The 19,827-nt window shown below is 38.0% G+C and overlaps 1 long non-coding RNA gene across 1 annotated transcript; it reads right to left on the bottom strand.

Annotated features, from left to right (window-relative positions):
- Window positions 1–4,849: 4,849 nt before the first annotated feature.
- Window positions 4,850–19,361, bottom strand: LOC122204652. The gene is made up of 3 exons (XR_006195729.1): window positions 19,268–19,361; window positions 19,056–19,135; window positions 4,850–5,235 (listed from the first exon to the last, which is right to left on the bottom strand). It is a non-coding gene; the product is annotated as an uncharacterized LOC122204652 (long non-coding RNA).
- Between the last annotated feature and the right edge of the window lie 466 nt (window positions 19,362–19,827).

The raw sequence follows: 19,827 nt of genomic DNA, 5'->3' as shown, positions 1-19,827 counted from the left end.
TTGAAAAGAAATATGTCCTTGAAATGTGTATATGAAACTAACACTGGATTGTTAGAACTTGTTGCTATTTTTGACCTTGTATTCAAGTTAACTGTTACATTTGTACAGTTAGTACCCCGTGTATATCTTTGGCTTAAAACCTTAGTACATGCTGCTTGATCACGTCAGGGCTGAGATGAGAGCATGTTTATGGGAGAGGAATCCATTGGCTTCATGAGAGTCTACCAGACCATGAGATTCTTGATCTGTGTGGGTTATTACTGTATAAAGGCTGCCTATTCCAGTATTTCTGTAGAGGCTGGTGAGAGTCCTGAACCAGTTGTCATTTCTGCCATGCTGATCTGATAGGGTTGGAAAGGTCTAAGCCTTCAGATCCATTTTTTTTCTTAGCTAATGTTTTCCCCCCAAAACACCCATGGGTTGTTGCTTGCCTTGAGTCAAGAAACAGTTTGCATTTACACCTGTAAATTTAGTCATCCTTTTAATTTATGTAAGGTGGTGTGTGTGTGTGTGTGTGCGCGCGCGCAATTCTCAATTCTTTAGGAGATGACAGCAAATTTTGGTTTTCTGTCATGTGAGAACTTTAGGCCCCAGCAATGTGTCTTATGTGAGGAAAATAAAGTGCTGCAGTAAACCAAACCAAAGCAAAACCAAAATGAGATATCAACTCACACGTGTCAGAATGGCTCGTATGAAAAAGACAATACGACAAGTGTTGGTGAGGATGTGGAGAAAAAGGAACCCTGTGCACTTCTGGTGGGAATGTAAGTTGGTGCAGCCACTGTAGAAAACAGTGTGGAGGTTCCCCAAAGAATTTAAAATAGCACTACCATATGATTCAACAATTCCACTTCTGGGGGTTTATGTGAAGGAAAGTGCTATAAAAACTTTCTCTTGCCCCAGATCCCTTGGGAAGAGTGTTTCACTGCTTGTGAGGCACCGTACTCTCCTCATCCGTGGGTTGTTTTCCCTTGAATAAAGGACATCAAACTTGTTATTAAATAAAATTATTCTTTATCTTTGTCATTTGACGGTTCCTCAAGAACAGAGGCTGAAAGGGAATTTGTAGGGCCGGGTATTTATTAAGGATCCACACCTATGAAGAGAATGAGGCCAGAGCAGGATTGGGAAGAGGACACTGCTTTGTGAGGCAGTCAAAGTCTGGGCCACCCCATCTCCAGGCAGCTCTGGAGCAGTCAAGCCCCCCTCGGACTTGTTCCCTATTGGGCCACTATGGTTGGATCCTTAGATCCTGCCTGGTTGCCCATTAGATATGAGCTGCCCCTGTCGGTGTATCCCTGGGCAAGGGGACAATCCCTGAGCCAAGCCTCTCCATGAAGAGGAGTTGCAATGGCACGTTCTCTGCCCACCACAATACTGCATTTGAAACTCTATATTTTATTTATATTTTCAAATTATTTGATGTAAGGAAAATGTAATGAATTTTTTCCACCATATCTATGCAGAGGCTCCCAAATCCCCTACAGTTTATTCAGTGTGCTGTTCAAACATCATTTCCTAGGTGTGCCAGTGCTATATATATATATAGAGAGAGAGAGAGAGAGAGAGAGAGAGACAGAGAGAGAGAGCACTGTGCTCTTCTGAAGTTGAGAAGAAAAGGCCTTGAATCATCTTAATTTTTATCCTCTCAGTGTCTCAGAGGAGGTAGATATGGCTTGGAGTGCACACATTTGATCCCCAAGAAATATGAATATCAAAGGACCCTTGCTGTTTATTTTGGCAATGTTCTGATACTTAAAAGCCACTAGTGACACGTATATTCATGGCTTCCTCTTAATTTGGTGGTTCTTGGCAGTAGCAAAAAGCCTTAAAAACCGTTGAGTTTCATGTGAAAGCGACAGGTTCCCAGCGTCATTCTTACTTGGCTGCAACTTTTACTGGGTTTGTGTAACTCTGACCTGCCACTATTCAAAGGATTTTTCTCTTCACCCATGTTTTGGAATTTGATACCTGGATATTGAAAAGTCTTAGTGAATTCAAGATCATAAATCATTCTTTTTTTAAAAAATGTTTATTTATTTTTAAAATTTTTAAGTATTTATTTACTTTTGAGAGAGACAGAGCGTGAGCAGGGGAGGGGCAGAGAGAGAAGGAGATGTAGAATCTGAAACAGGCTCCAGGATCTGAGCTATCATCACAGAGCTCGACTCAGGACTTGAATTCATGAACCACGAGATCATGACCTGAGCTGAAGTCGGATACTTAACAGACCAAGCCATCCAGGTGCCCCTAAAAATGTTTATTTATTTATTTTGAGGTGGGGTGGAGAGAGAGAGAGAGAGAAAGGGAAAGAGGGAGAGGGTGTGCATGTGAGTGGGGGAGGGGCAGAGAGAGAGGGAAAGAGAGAATCCCAAGCAGCCTCCGCACTGTCAGCACAGAGCCTGACTTGGGGCTCCATCTCACAAACCATGAGATCACGACCTGAGCCGCTTAACCAACTGACCCACCCAGGTACCCCATGAATCATTATTTCTTAAACTTGGATAAATATCAAAATTACTTGAGGTGGGAGAGACTTTTTAAAAGGGCTGGAACCTGTTTGAAGAAGGTCATTAGTGATAATCACAGAGCATCTGCCCTCCCCATTCCCCTACCCCTTCCCCTCCCCTTTACTCCCCTCCCCAGATTTACTAAATCACAATCTCCAGGATGAACCTCTGTATTTAATGAATGCTCATGTTTGGAAAACACTGACTTAGTATGGATTCAAAGCCTTGTATAGTCTTTCTCATCCTGTATTTCTGGCCTGATTTCTCACTGTTTACCTTCCCATGTTCCCGTGGCTAGCAAGCCAAGCTGCTCACCACACACCACACAGATCGTTTGCAAAGGGGCTGAGCTGGGGCGTGGGCAGACATGACAGGTAGGAGGGAAGGGCATCTTGTTCTGGCCGTCCTCCCAGCCTCTCAGGCTCTGAAGACTTCTCCACAGGGCAAGCTGATGTTTCTATTTTAATAGGAGTCCTACCACTCTTGTGTTTCCAGGTGGTGTTGTCTTCAGGGTGTTTATTTTTAATAAAGAATTTTATTTTATAGTCCTGGCTTTGAGTACTGTTAACAAATTGATGCATGCTGTTTTAATTGTTCTTTATCTGCTATTCTCAGCCCATTTCAGGACTTTGCTAACTTTTCGAGTTTCCTGTACTATCTTTCCCTGTATTTTCTAAAAATCGTGTTTATTTTCTCTTCTTATTTTTGTCCCTAATATTTTATCCTGCTAACTTGGATTAGGTTCTTTGTATTTTTTCCAAATTTTAAAATATTTTTTTGACAGAGAGCACAAACAGGGGAGGGACAGAGAGAGAGAGAGAGAGAGAGAGAGAGAGAGAATCCGAACCAGGCTTCAGGCTCTGAGCTGTTAGTACAGAGCCTGATGCAGGGCTTAAACCAACAAACCATGAGATTATGACCTGAGCTGAAGTCAGATGCTTAACTGCCTGAGCCATCCAGCTGCCCCAGGTTCTTAGTTTTTTATTTTGCCAGTTTTACCTTTTATCACTTGTATTAATAGCTCATTTTGTTATTTATAATTCAAAATCTCTTTTATTCCTAATTTCTAACTTTGAAATCTAGGTTTATTTTTATGAATTTGTGTTGTCCTTACTTTGAAGTTACTTTAGATTTTAATATCATAAGTTAAACATACTTAATGTTTATTAAGGCCATTTTTTTATATTCATGCTTTTTAAAAAAATTTTTTTTAATGTTTATTTATTTTGAGAGAGAGAGAGAGAGAGAGAGAGACAAAGTGTGAGCAGGGGAGGGGCAGAAAGAAAGGGAGACACAGACTCTGAAGCAGGCTCCAGGCTCTGAGCTATCAGCACAGAGCCCGACACGGGGCTTGAACCCACGAAGTGAGATAATAACCTGAGCTGAAGTCAGATGCTTAACTGACTGAGCCACCCAGGTGCCCCTATATTCATGCTTTACATTTAAAAATATTTATTGTTTTTAAAGGCTTTCTTGCTTTTTTTTACATTTATGTTTACATTTTACATTTAAAAATAATTGATTTTTTAAAAGCTTTGTTATGTGTTTTTTTGTGAATGTTGATTGCTTTTAAACTTACGTCCTCATCTGTTACATAATTTTTATTATCTATTGTTTACTTTTAATAATAACAATCTCCATTAGATTTTTGTTGTTGTTTCTGGATTTAGCCCTTGATTTTTGTATAATGGCTGACAAGAATGGACATTGGTGGGAAGCTCATCACAACAGGTGAGACCAGTTGCTTAGTAGTTGTCACTTTGATAGTCACCCAATGTGTTGCAACATCCTTAAGCACCTTCCCCCCATACACACATTTAACTTCACATTGTGAGAAGATACATATGAAAAGCCTTCCAACATCAATAATGACTTTTTCTGGAGAAATGGCATACTTGTTCTGAGAATATTATTGTGTTCTTTGACACTGTATGCTATTCAGTCCTAATATACCCCTTGTAAAATCCACGCTGTAGCAGTTAGGGTTGTACTCTTTATTTCACTTTCCTTTGAGATAGTCTTGAGACTGATCATTTGGCTGATTAGACCATGAGTCCGACCCAGTGCAGTGGATGCCTCCACTTTTGAGGACTGGTTTAATTCACACTATACTCTTGACTCTGGGTGGGGGTGATTTGTCAGGTCTCTGGGAGGCATGCCAAATAGGCACGATGCCAAACACATCCAGTGGTTAAGGTTCTAGTTTAGCCAATGGTTGCATTGTTTTAGAGCTGGCAAACATCTTGAAGTGGGCCTGAGTTTCCTCGCTTGAAATGTTGTTAAGAGTGTAAAAGCCCAAGCTTTTCTAATGGATTTAATATCCAGTCTGTAGAAAAAAATACATTTTATTTAAGGTTTGAGATATTTTTCCTCTCCTTAATTTTAAGCACCAAACAAAGAACTTTGAGAAGGTTGTAGTGGATTGGCTGCCCAGTTCTCTGGGTTGTGTGAAGAGGTCCTGTTTCTTTCAGCTCTGCTTCTATTAGCTTCACGTCTGGTGTGATTTGCTTCAACACATTTATCTTTCTCACCAAGGCACCTGCTTTCTGCTTAGATATCAGTGTACGTTTTGAAAATTTTCTTTAGCTTCACTTTACTTAAAGCAAAGTTAATTATTTCTAGGAGCTATAGCCAAGATTGAAAATAAAATTGCTGGAGATCTGTGTGGAATGATTGAGGAATGTCATGATTGCTTTCTTGTAGGCCAGGGGTCAGCAAACTTTTTCTGTAAAGGGTCAGATAGTAAACATTTTATTTTTTGCAGGCTCTGAAGTCAGTTACAACTATTTAAGCAGCCATCGGCAGATAATATGTAAATGAACGGATATTTCTGTGTTCTAATGTAACTTTATTTATAAAAACTGTCAGTGGGGTGGGTAGGTCCACTGGTTATATTTTGCTTAGACATAGTTTGCTGACCCTCGATGTAGATTATTTCTTTAGGGAAAGATATGTCAACCTAACTCGAAAAATTTGCACAGCTCTGGAGGATTAAGGATGGCTACAAATTCTTGCTACATCTGCTGCTGAGAGATGGGCACTCATTCTCTTCTACTTGAATTTGGGCTGTCTTAGTGACTCACTTGTCCTGTACAATGAGGTGGAAGTGAAATTTTGTTTCTTCTGAAACTAGTTCTTAACAAGCTTTGCAGCTTCCCTCCTGGGCTTCTGGGAACAATCAGTGAGGCCCAAGGCACCATGTAAGAGGCCCAACCATGGTGACTCCATGACATATTCAAGGTTCATTCCCTCATTTTGTTCAAGTCTCTGCTCAAAAATGGCGTCTTCAGAATGACATCTTTGATCAATTTATATCTAAAAAAGCATGTCTTTCTCTAACCTAGTGCAGGGGAGGGGAAAGAAACTTTGCTTCTACTCTCATCAGTTCTGGGGCCATGCAAATTAGACTGGGAAAAGACAGATCAATAGGGGAAAATGTATGCAAACTTTATTTGATATTAATTTTTTATTGACGAAGGGGCCTTCCTAGAAAAGAAATGGAGACCCAAAGAAGCAGCTGGCCTGAGAGCTTATATACCATGTCTAACAAAGAGCAGTAGATTGTGGAGATGTGAAAAGACAAAGGAAAAAGGTTTTATGCTTCTGAGGGTGACAAACTGTGGGAAGGTAAATATATGGGGTAAACTAATGAAAGTAAGGGCCATTTTAGTAAGGTTTGCTTGTGCACATCCATCTTAGTGCCAAAATGTCGTTTTCTTCTTTTTTTAATTAATTAGTTAATATATTTTTTTAACATTCATTTATTTTTGAGAGACGGAGAGAGGCAAAGCATGAGCAGGGGTTGGGGAGAGAGAGAGGGAGATACAGAATTTGAAGCAGGCTCCACGCCCTGAACTGTTTGTTAGCACAGAGCCTACCATGGGGCTCGAACCAGGAACTGTGAGACCATGACCTGAGCTGAAGTCAGACGCTCAACAAACTGAGCCACCCAGGAGTCCCTCGTTTTCTTCTTGACCATAAAACTTTCCCAGGAGAGGGGGTTTATGGCAGTCCTCATTTCTCATAAGTTTCTGCTTTTAGTCCAATAAGGGAAACTCCAGGAAGGCTTCTTTCTGCATCTCCCGATTCTCATTGCCTTCAGCTTAAAATTATCTGCAAAAGTGGCATATTTTAGGGTAGCTTATTATGATCCCCTTCATTGCTTACTCTTTCTCTTTTTTCCTCCTTTATATTTTTTCATAGCATTACAGATTTGTTTATGTATTTATTTTTCTGCCTATTGTGAGTCTCTCATACTAGATTGTAAACATGAAAGCAGAGATTTTTTTTTTCTACTAGCCTGGCTCCTGGGAGGTGCTCAGTAAGCTTTTTTTCTTTTAAATGAATGAATCTTATAGTTCTTGTTTTATTAATTTCATACGTACTCATTTAAGTTGCCTGTAGTATTTTAGAGAATGGGTTGACATATGAATAATAAATAAAGTAACAACTTTCTTCTATTAAATATCTCTTCTCGATTGCAGACACTTCCAGAAGCTGGGAGTATTTTCCCTTCACTTCCCATCACCTCTGTATTTAGACATCTCAGTGCTTATTACTACAGTAAATGCCACCTCTTCCTTGAAGTCTACCCTGATTCTTCATTCCAATAATCCTTCTTTCCCCTCTATCCCTCGTAAATAATATTTTACTTCTCTAAAACCATGGAAAAATCTCCTTTATGTTCCATCTTTTAAAAAGTCTTTATTAAAATTATTTATCGACAACTTTTATTATGACTAGAAAGTAAAAACCTTTATCTGAGTATCTTTGGTTTTTATGAAACCAATATACCACCTTAGATATAATTGTCTTTCTGTGTGTGTGTGTGTGTGTGTGTGTGTAAGAGAGAGAGAGGGAACTAGAATGAATTAAGGCATGTATTAGTAAATGCAAAACAGAATCTTGAAAATAAGCCAAAAATGTGTAGTCCTTTTAGTAACACTTTACTCCCTGTTGACTCTAAATTTCTACCTTCCTAGTACTATAACTCTAAATAAGATCTGAAAATCACCTTGCAAGAAATAAAGTAAAAATCATTTCAAATATATTAATGAAAATTAGGCCAAAGAATAAAAGGTAAAAAGAAAAAAAGAAATCCAAGCATCCTCATTTACTGTCTTTTCTACTGATTGTTTGTGGATGTGCAGGATGATTTGTGATAGACTCATCTTGATTTTTTTTTGTCAGACTCAAATATTTTTTATTTCATGAGCATTTGGAATAGCTTTCTTACATTTTGGATATTCATCCCACAACCTTACCATGGCACAGATATTTTCTGCTGTAACATTATGTTCAGTGGACAACCTGGCTGTTAAAAATTATTTGTAGATCTGTGCTGAATCTGGGAGAAGTGTAAATCGTTATCAAAAATTAATTTTATCCTTTGTATGAGAAAAATATGAAATCATTATAATTCCAATGGTGTTACCAGTTTCAGTAGAAAATCATTATTGAGATTATTTTAAATTCATTAACAAAAGGAATTTTATTATGAAGATAGTCTGGTCTTAGTCATATTAAAAATAATTTACCCATGCTTTTATTCTCTAATTAGAGTTTTAACCAATGTAGCCTGGTTACAGAAAGCAATATCAAGAAAAGAAAGGGGGGATAAAAACATAATATTAATCTCTGAGCCAAAATATTAAAAATAATCAGAAATAAATGAGGTTCTGAACCTTCTGAAATTAAACTAAAATGGAATATTAAAAATCACTTCTATTATGTAACTTTTTGAGCCTAACTTACATTTGTACTCCCCTGACAGCAAGCAGTGCATGGATAGGAGTAAGAAAACTCAGGTATCACCCACAGGGGAATTCTTGGGCCATGGATAGTGAGGGCATGTGAGCTTTTACTGATAATGTTTTCAGCTGAATTCAGAGTTTACCAGGGCTGGACAAAAAAAGATGATGCTCATGGACTTCCTTACTGGGAATCTTCTAGTAATGGCCATTCATCATTAGTCCTGAATATTATTGAGCCTCCATTTGGCTGAAGAATCTTGTGCTTGATAGGATACTTAAGGCTGTTTGAACACAAAAGGAATTGAAGTAGTTCCTTGAGTTTACAGTCTCCCTGAGGACTTAGAAACAAATGAAGAAGTCTGAGGAGTGTGGTAGGATAAGGAAAAGCCAAAGCCCTAAAGATGAGTTAGCAGTTAAGCTGAAGGACTAGAGGAAGTAGTTTACTGGGGTATCTGGGGAAAGGGAGGAAAAATGTTTTAAGTTAAAGGAATAATATTAGCAAGGCACAGTAAGTAACCCTATACTATTTATATCCCATTTCACTTCACATAGTGTCAAAGCTCAGAAAAATACCAATATTATGGTAATTGTTTTTTTTAAACTAAGAAATCAGTGAAAATCAAAATGTGGATAAAATAATAGAGGAACACAAGTTTGAGGTCAGATCACAGAATGCTGCCAAGTCTAAGCCAACCTCTATTCATAGAAAGATCAGCCAGCCAGCCAGAAATAATGAAGGAGGGAAGGAAGGAAGAAAGGAAGGAAGGAAGGAAGGAAAGAAGGAAAGCGAAAGAGGTAGGGAGGTGGGACAGAGAGAGAAAGAAAAGAAAAAGCAAGGAAGGAAGGAAGAAAGGAAGGAGGAAGGAAGGAAAGAAGGAAAGAGAAAGAGGGAGGGAGGTGGGGCAGAGAGAGAAAGAAAAGAAAAAGAAAGGAAGGAAGAAAAGGGAGAAAAGGAAAGGAAGAAATAAAAGCCTTTGAGTGATTCTAGTAGTTGTCAGTAAAGCTCTACACAGAAGTCTCTCCATTTCACTTCTTATGAAAACCTCCAGTCATGTGCTATACAATATGATAGCAATTTGCCCCATGTGCTATTGAGTACTTGAAATGTGGCTACTCTGAATGTTCAGGAGAGTTAAGATACATGTTGTTCTGAAGACCCAGTATGAAAAGGTGAATGTAAAATATCTCAGAAATTTTATTATATGTTGATGGGTCACATTGGTGGCTCAGTCGGTTAAGCATCCTGCTTTGGCTCAGGTCATGATCTCATTGTTAGTGAGTTCAAGCCCCACATCGGGCTCTCTGCTCTCCTCACAGAGCTCACTTTGGATCCTCTGTCTCTCTCTCTCTCTCTCTCTCTCTCTCTCTCTCTCTGTCCCTCCCCCACTCATGCTTGCTCTCTCTCTCTCAAAAACAAATATTTTTTAAAGAAAAACTTTATTACATGTTGAAATGAAAACATCTTGGATATATTGGGTTAAATAAAATACATTATTAAAATGAATTTCAGCTGTCACCTTTTACTTTTTAAAGTGGTTAATTGAAAATTTAAAATTCTGTATTGGCTCACATCATATTGCTACTGGACAGTGCTACCTCAGACTCTCTCTTACGACCCATTTAATCCTTAATCACACAATACTAACATAATTGTATGTATTTAAAAATCTTCCAGCAATTTGAATAATCAAAAAAGAAGGTAGTGTTAGGATAAGTATGGTGTGGGGAGTGTGGTAGAAGCTACCATGTTGATAATGATGAGAATTATTGTTCTTGGGAAATGTATAATCATCCAGTGAGATTGAACCAAAGGATTGAGGGCACTGTGTAGTTAGCTATGCCACAACAAAGATGCCTAACAACACCAATTCAGTGGCTTCCAGAAATCGTTTATTTTTTACTTCTGCATCTGCATGTTAGTTTAAGTTCCAGTGACCTAAGGCTCCAAGCTGCAGGTTGAGTAAAAGTTTGCTTCTGTTTCTCTTATCTCATTGCAATAACTGGCTACTTGAGTTCTTTCTTTTGATGATAAAGGCTGGACTGCAAGTGAGCATGTCAAACTGCACAAATACATTTCAAATCTCTGCTTGTAAAACACCTGCTAATATCCCCTTGGATAATGAAAAGCCTGTGGTCACACTGAAAATCAAAGTATGGGAAAGTACTTTTTCCATCATAAAGCCATAGCAAGGACATGTATGCATATGCTTTAGTGAAGACTTGAGACAAATAATATAATCTACTACATGTACCTTCAAAGCAACACACAGACAAGCAACTGATACACGGGCAGGGAAAAAGGAAATACAAAATCATGAAAAAACAGATGCCAAAACAAACTGAGAAGGAAATTATAGGGCCATTTGCTCTAAACATAAACACTTCTAATACCTCAGAGGTATCTGAAACCTTACAATAATACTTTCCATTCTTATTGATAGCCTGTTAACTGTTTTTAATAGGCTCAGCACGGGACTGGATCATGTGATTAAGACCTAACCAATCAATATGTCATATTCTCAAGTCATCAATTTTTATGGTACAAGCATTATCTGTATAGTCTTAATTAGCATTTCTTGGAGAAAAACATACTGCTCTGCTTTTCAGAGTAAAACACTAACCTCTGTGGAGGTAAGAGACATGGTTAGGGTGACATAGCCATATGAAGTTCTAGAATGCCACCTATGTGCATTAGACTCTGAATCCGTTTTTTTTTTTTTTTTAATTTAAATCCAACTTAGTTAACATATAGTGTAATAATGGTTTCAGGAGTAGAATATAGTGATTCATCACTTACATATAACACCCAGTGCTCATCCCAAAAAGTGCGCTCCTTGTTGCCCAGCATTCCTTTAACCTATCCCCCCACCCACATCCCTCCAGCAACCCTCAGTTTGTTCTCTGTATTTAAGAGTATTTTAAAGTTTGCCTCCCTCTCTCTTTATCTTTTTTTTCCCTTCCCTTCCCCTATGTTCACTTGTTATGTTTCTTAAATTCCACATATGAATGAAATAATATGATATTTATCTTTCTGACTTATTTCGCTTAGCATAACACACTCTAGTTCCATGCATATTGCTGCAAATGGCAAGATTTCATTCTTTTTGATCCCTGAGTAATATTCCATTGTATATATGTAATACATCTTATCTATTTGTCAGACTTTGGACATTTGAGCTCTTTCCATAATTTAGCTATTGTTGATAGCACTGCTATAAACATAGAGGGAGGTGCATGTGCCCCTTTGAAACAGCATTTATAAATACCTAGCATAGTATAGTATACCTAGTATAGTAGTGCAATTGCTGGGTTATAGGATAGTTCTATTATTAATTTTTTGACAAGCCTCCATACTGTTTTTCAGAGTGGCTGCACCAGTTTGCATTCCCACCAGAAGTGCAAAAGGGTTCTTCTTTTTCTGCATCCTTACAAACACCTGTTGTTGCCTGAGTTTTAATTTTAGACGTTCTGACAGGTATGAGGTGGTATCTCATTGTGGTTTTGATTTGTATTTCCCTGATGATCAGTTATGTTGAGCATCTTTTCATGTGTCTGTTAGCCATCTTGATGTCTTCTTTAGAAAAGTGTCTATTCATGTCTTCTGCCCATTTCTTCATTGGATTATTTGTTTTTTGGGTGTTGAGTTTGATAAGTTCTTTATAGATTTTAGATATAACCCTTTATCTGACATGTCATTTGCAAATATTTTCTCCCATTCAGTCAATTGCCTTTTAGTTTTGTTGATTATTTCCTTCCCCATGCAGAAGCTCTTTATCTTGATAAGGTCCCGGTAGTTCATTTTTGCCTTTGTTTCCCTTGCCTCCAGAGACATGTCTAATATGAAGCTGCTGTGGCTGAGGTCAAGGAGGTTGCTCCCTGTTTTCTCCTGGAGGATTTTTATGGTTTCCTGTCTTACATTTAGATCTTTCATCCATTTTGAGTTTATTTTTGTATATGGTGTAAGAAAGTGGTACAGTTTCATTCTTCTGCATGTTGCTGTCCATTTGCTGAAGAGACTTTTTTCCACTGGATATTCTTTCTTGCTTTGTTGAAGATTAGTTAGCCATACATTTGTGGGTCCATTTCTGGGCTTTCTGTTCTGTTCCATTGATCTATGTGTCTGTTTTTGCACCAGTACCATACTGTTTTGTTGATTACACCTTTGTAATACAGCTTGAAGTCCGGAATTGTGATGCCTCCAGCTTTGGTTTTCTTTTTCAGGAGTGCTTTGGATCTTTGGGGTCTTTTATGGTTCCATGCAAATTTTAGAATTGTTTGTTCTAGTTCTGTGAAGAATGTTGGTGTTATTTTGATAGGGATTGCTTTGAATATGTAGATTGCTTTGGGTAGTGTCAACATTTTAACAATATTTGTTCTTCTGATCCGTGAGCATGGAATGTTTTTCCATTTCTTTGTGTCTTCCTCAGTTTCTTTAATAAGCTTCCTATAGTTTTCAGCATACAGATCTTATACCTCGTTGGTTAGGTTTATTCCTAGATATTTTATGGTTCTTGGTGCAATTGTAAATGGGATTGATTCCTTGATTTCTCTTTCTGGTGCTTTGTTATTGGTGTATAGAAATGCAAGTGATTTCTAGATGTTAATCCTGTGACTTTGCTGAATTCATGTATCAGTTCTAGTAGTTTTTTTGGTGGAGTCTTTAGGGTTTTTCATGTAGAGTATCACATTGCCTGCAAAGAGTGAAAGTTTGACTTCTTCCTTGCCAATTTGGAGGCCTTTTATTTCTTTTTGCTGTCTGATTGCTGAGGCTAAGACTTCCAGTACCATGTTGAATAACCAAGGTGAGAGTGGATATCCCTGTTGTGTTTCTGGCCTTAGGGGGGAAGCTCTTCGTTTTTCCCCAATGAAGATATTAGCTGTGGGTCTTTTGTGTATGACCTTTATGATGTTTAGGTAAGTTCTTTCCATCCCTACTTTCTTGAGGGTTTTTTATCAAGAAAGGATGCTGTATTTTGTCAGTGCTTTTTCTGTATTTATTGAGAAGATCATGTAGTTCTTATCCTTTCTTTAATTAATGTGATGTATCACGTTGATTGATTTGTGGATATTGATCCAGCCCTACAGTCTAGGAATAAATTCCACTTGATTGTGGTGAATAATTCTTTTAATGTATTGTTGGATTCAGTTTGCTAGTATCTTGTTGAGAATTTTTGCATCCATGTTCATCAGAGAAGTTGGTCTTCATTGCTCCTTTTTAGTGGGTATCTGTCTGGTTTTGGAATCAAGTTAATGCTGGCCTCATAGAATGTGTTTGGAAGATTTCCTTCTATTTCCATTTTTTTGGAACAGGTTCAAAAGAATAGGTATTAACTCTTCTTTAAATGTTTGGTAGAATTCCCCTGGGAAGGCTTCTGGCCCTGGATTCTTGTTTGTTGGGATTTTTTTGATTAATTGATTCAGTTTCTTTATTGATTATGAGTGTTCAAATTTTCTACTTCTTTGTGTTTCAGTTTTGGTAGTTTATATGTTTCTAGGAATTTTTCCATTTCTTCCAGATTGCTCATAATATTCTCTTACTATTGTTTGTATTTATGCAGTGTTTGTTGTGATCTCATCTCTTTCATTTATGATTTTATTTATTTTGGTCCTTTACTTTTTCTTTTTGATAAATCTGGCTAGGGGTTCATCAATTTTGTTAATCCTTTCAAAGAACCAGCTCATGGTTTCATTGATCTATCCTACTGTTTTGTTTTTGTTTTTGTTTTTATCATTCATTTCTACTCTAATATTTATTTTTTCCCTTCTGCTGGTTTTGACTTTATTTGCCGTTCTTTTAACATTTCCTTTAGGTGTTAGGTTAGGTTGTGTATTTGAGACATTTTTTCCTCCTTTGGGACTGGATTGCTATATACTTCCCTTTTATGACCACTTTTGATGCATCCCAGAGGTTTTGAACTGTCATGTTTTCATTTTCATTGGCTTTGATATACTTTTTAATTTCTTCTTTAATTTCTTGGCTAGCCCGTTCATTCTCTAGTAGGATGTTCTTTAATCTCCAGGTATTTGTAATCTTTCCAAAGTTTTTCTTGTAGTTGATATCAAGTTTCATAGCATTGTAGTCTGAAAATATGCATGGTATGATATTGATCTTTTGTACTTGTTTAAGGCTGATTTGTGACCCAGTATGTGATATGTTCTGGAGAATATTCCCTGTGCACTTCAGAAACATGTGTGTTCTGCTGCTTTAGGATGAAATGTTCTGAATATATCTGTTAAGTCTATCCAGTCCAGTGTGTCTTTCAAAACCATTGTTTTCTTATTGATTTTCTGCTTAGATGATGTGTCCACTGCTGTAAGTGGGGTGTCCCCTACTATTATGGTATTATTGTCAGTGAGTTTCTTTATGTTTGTAATTAATTGATTTATATATTTGGGTGCTACCGAGTTGGTATAAGTCTTTACAGTTGTTAGAACTTCTTGGTGGATATACCCCTTAATTATGATATAATGCCCTTCTTCATTTCTTGTTATAGTCTTTGTTTTAAAATCTAGTTTGTGCGATATAAATATGGCTACTCTGGCTTTGACAATCATTGGCATGATAGATGGTTCTCTATCCCCTTACTTTCAATCTGCAGGTGTCTTTAGGTATAAAACGAGTCTCTTGTAGGCAGCATATAGATGGGTCTTGTTTTTGTTTTTGTTTTTTGCTATCCATTCTGATGCCCTATGTCTTTTGATTAGAGCATTTAGTCCATTTACATTTAGAGTGATTATTGAAAGATAGGAATTTAGTGCCATTGTATTGTCTATAGGGTTGGTGTTTCTGATGATGTTCTCTGGTCCTTTCTAGTCTTTGTTGCTTTTGGTCTTTTTTGTTTTTTCTCCACTCAAAGAGTCCCCCTTAAAATTTCTTGCATGGCTTGCTTTTGTTTGTCTGAGAAACTCTTTCTCTCTCCTTCTATTTTCAGTGAAAGCCTTGCTGGATAAAGAATTCTTGGCTGCATATTTTCCTGATTCAGCATGTTGAATCTATCCTGCCATTCCTTTCTAGCCTGCCAAATTTCTGTGGACAGATCTGCTGAGAACCTTGTAAGTTAAGGACTCTTTTCTCCTTTGCTGCTTTCATAATTGTCTCTTGTCTGTGTATTTTATGAATTTGACTATGATATGCCTTAGTGATGGTGGGTTTTTATTGAATCTAATGAAAGTTCTCTGTGCTTCTTGAATTTTCATGTATGTATCCTTCTCAGATTAGGAAAGTTTTCTGCTATAATTTACTCAAATAAACCTTCTGCCTCTTTTTCTCTCTCTTCCTCTTCTGGGACTCCTATGATTCGAATATTTTTCCTTTTTACTAAGTCACTGAGTTCTCAAAGTCTTGTATCGTGAGCTTTTGCCTTTCTTTCCCTCTTTTGTTCTCCTTCATTATTTTCTGTAATTTTATCTTCTTTTTTTAATGCATTAACTGTTTATCTCTCTCTCTCTCTCATTTTGAGAGAGAAGGCACAAGTGAGTGTGGTACAGAGAGAGAGAAGGAGAGAGAGTGAATCCCATGAGGGTCAAAGAGTGAGGGAGAGAGAGAAAAGTGGGGCTCACCCAAAGCAGGGCTTGAGCTCACCTGAAGCAGGGCAGGAGCTCACCCAATTTGAGACTTGAACTCACAAACCGTGAGATCATGACCTGAGTGGAAGTCAGATGCTTAACCAACTGATCCACCCAGGCATCCCATAATTTTATCTTCTGTATCACTGATTCACTGCTCTGGTTTGTCCATCCTTGCCATCACAACATCCATTTGAGATTGAATCTGGGTTATATCGTTATATCATTTTTAATTTTGGTCGACTAGATTTTAGTTCTTTAATCTTCAGAGAAAGGGATTGATTCTCTGGTCTTTTAAATGCTTTTTTTTTAAACCCCATCTAGTATTCTTATAATCATGGTTTTTAATTCTAGTTCAGAATTTAACTGGCCATCATCTTCCTGTTCTTCCTTTTGGGGTGAATTCCTCCATCTTTTCATTTTTGGAGGAAGAAAAATATTAATGAAATGAAAAATTAAAATTTAAAAGTTAAAAATGAAGCAAAAAATCAAAGGAAGCTAGATCCTAGGTGTGTTTTAGTCTACTTGTTGAAGGAAGATTAATAGAGAAAAAAGAGAAAGAAAAAAAAATTTAATTATTTTTTTAAAATAATAAAATAGAATAAAATAAAACAAAGAAAATAAAATAGATTACAAAATAAAATAACTACATAAAATGGAATTTTTTTTCAGTATCTGAGAAATAGAAGGAAAGAAAAAAGAAAACAACCTAGGCAAAGACAAGCAAAGAAACCAACCAAATAAATAAATGAACCAGCAAAAAGAATGAAACCCTAATGAAGTTACATCCAGTTTTCCCTAGAACTGAAAGTTTGCAGCATGCTATAGTCCATTAACTAAGCAGGTGGAAGGAATTTGTGCTGGTCTTCTGGAGGATGTGCCTCGAGGTTGCCAATTTGTGGGGCTTGGTAAAACAGCTCTGTTCTCCATTTGGTGCCACTGCTTAGCTCACTGGGGTTGTTCCTTGTGTGTGCACATGTGCGCATGTGCTAGAAGTGAAAGTGGCCTCACCAAGCTCTCTAGTGTCTGGTGCAGGAACCCTACATCCTCGCTGACCCATGATCAAGCAGCCTTCCTTTGTCTCAGGCCTCCATCTGCTCCCTACCTCTACTCTGTGTCCAAGCTGTCCACCTGCCCGGTGGCATCTTCCTCCAGAATTTTATTTCAAATGGGGCTGTGTTTCAGACTCCCATACTTCAGAGACACCCACAGCTTGGACCTCCACTGACTTTCTGGGAGAGGGTCTTGCCAAGCAATGGCCAGGTCAGCTTGTCCCAGAAAACATGCATGTAACCATGCAGTGGCAGAGGCCCAGAGTTCATGGCAAATCACAACACACAACTGGTGCCAGGTTTTGCTGCCCTCTGGTGTCTTTGTTCTAATATCAGTAAATGTGGCTGCTCTCCAGGGTCCGCTGGGACTTTTGCTGGCAAGGAGGCCATATGGTTGCTACCAAATGCTCTCCAAGCAGGGGAATCACTTCTCCCCATGTGGCACACAGACCCCTCAGACCCTGCTGCCTGCTCTTGGGGATTCACCCTACTTCCTCGCCAGAGCACCACCAGGCACTAAGATCTGAAACTTCAGATTCTGCACTCCACTGTTTATAAAATCCTGGTGGTATTGAAACCCTCTCCTTTCTCCCCATCAGTGGTTTTGGGGAACAGATTTTTTGTCCAGTCCCTTGCGAGTGTTTTCACTCCTTCTCTCTCTCGTTCTCTCCAGCTACTTTCAGGGGGAGTGCTTTTCTTGCACCATCCCAATGTGCTGCACTGTAACCCTTTCTGTTTCTCTCTGTTCTCTCTCTGACAAAAATGGCTTCCTACCCTCTGCAGCTTCATGACTTTTCTTTCCCCCAAGTCACTTCTTCACACCATGTACCTGCCAAGTTCTCTGGTTCCAATTATGTAGATTGTTGTTTTAATTCTCAGGTCAATTCCCTAGGTATTCAAAATGGTTTGATGCTGATCTAGCTGTGTTTCAGGGCTAAGACAAGCTCAGGGTCCCCATACTATGCCATCTTAACTCTTCTACTTATAATACAAATCCTATATTCTGTTTTCCAACATGGTTGCTATGAAAAGGAAGAAGTAAGTAATAAGAACTAATCTATATTGTCATGTGGTATATTAATTGGAGTTCCTATTGATGACCCTGTTTTTTGGAAAAGATTAAATTATGTTTTGATTGGCTATAGTATGTTTTGGAAAGATTTTTGAAGGGGATCAAGATATGCCACCCCAAAATCTGCCACTTTGGCATAAGGATTATTTTGAGCTGTAGGCAATTGAGAATCCACAGATGTAAGAAGAGCTCTCTACCTTCCCCTTTTCTGCCTAAAAGCAGGGTGTAAATTTCTTTTTGTGAAGGTGTTCCTCTCCTGTACCAGGAAGAAGAGAGAGATTCATCATCAGAGATAGACAGTTGCACTAAGATGAGTCTGCATACACAACCCTACCAAAACAACCCTGTCTTCCATTGGCTCCACTGTATATTCTCTAGTCACTTTCCCACAATTTATCATCCTTTGAAGCCCCAACCCCTTTCCTTTGTTAGAATGGTATATAAGCTCCCAAGTCCAACTACTTTGAGTATCATTTCTTTTCTGTGAACTCTTGTGCACCTAAGACATTAATAAAAATCATGTGCCTTGTTAATCTGTCTTCTGCTGGTCTCATTCACAAGTCCCCAGTCAGTGAACAAAAGAGAGTAGTGCAAAAGTTTTTCCTCCCTCACATTTTGTTCTCAAAAAATTAAAATAATACCCAAATTTATTTGTGATTAAAAGAGTAAGATTTGCTATTGTTTGTGCATTTCTTTAGATCTCTTTGTTCCCATGGTACAGCAATGAAACTATTTTACTAATTGTTTAATGAAATAATTAATTTAGAAATTTCAGTGACATGACTTCCAGTCTCCCAGATCACCCTAAAAATGAGTTGATGCTGTCTATAAAATGGTGTAGATGTTGAGTAGAGTACCTGTGGTAGCTAGTAACTAGCAAAGAAATCTTGGAAGATGAGTTTTTGTTAGTTTTCCTAGAGGGAAGGGCAGAGACTAATAGGGTAGGGAGGCAAAAGAAGTAGTATCTTGTTTATAGAATTAATGGGAAGTGAGTTCTGTTTGATGATTTTAAGATGATTCTTTTATAGCAGGGTTGCCTGTTTTGGATTGTTAAGGCAAGAATTAGTGAAATGGTAGAGCCAAAATCATAACTATTCTTTACCTTGAGATGGCCCAAATTTAGATCACTCTTAGAGCACCTTGGAATTCTCTGAGGATCTGATGGACTTCAGATTCTTTATCCTGTGGTATTAAAATAAAGACAGACAGGGATTTTATTTCTTTGGCTTGTGACATGAGTGATATGTTAACATTTCCATGCAGTAGAAACTGGGATCTCATGAAAAAACATTAAGCTTGTGTCTCAAGACCCACTAAGATGTTATAGAAATACTGAGCTCCATTTCTGAGATCCTGGAAAAATGGCCTTTTCCCCCTTGTTTTTCTTTTCTTCCTCTGCTGTTGTCTAGTTGTAACCCTGAACTCTGAAGAAAATGAGGCACTGTACTCTTACAGAATAATATGAGATGAAGTTGGGTCATAAAGAAGGATGACTCTGCCCTCCTCATGCCTGAGGTCATGCACGAACATTCCATGCATCTATCTACTTTCCTGGAAATATGCCACCCTCTGTGCCCCACCCCTCACTGTATCCATTCTTATCAGACTATACTTCTTTTCTATTTCTCTTTTTAAAAGATAGTCCCAGTGTTTTTCTCTGGTGATGCACATAGGTCAAAGTTGTGAACTCTTAAAAAACCACAAAGGTTATTATTTTTTGGCTGTAAACCCAGTGTAACTGTGGAAATGCTTGCCTTTTAAAAATTAATAAGGCAATAATAGGGATGAAGACCCAAGCAACATCTTAGGGTCAGAGTTTGGTTAAGAACTGTATTTTTAAAGGATTAGTGAACTGCTGGCTGAGCTTCTAGAGA

Source organism: Panthera leo, chromosome D4 (genome assembly GCF_018350215.1).
Source record: "Panthera leo isolate Ple1 chromosome D4, P.leo_Ple1_pat1.1, whole genome shotgun sequence".
NCBI lineage: Eukaryota > Metazoa > Chordata > Mammalia > Carnivora > Felidae > Panthera > Panthera leo.
The sequence above is the reverse complement of the archived record's forward strand: the minus strand, read 5'-3'. Positions and strand labels throughout refer to the sequence as shown.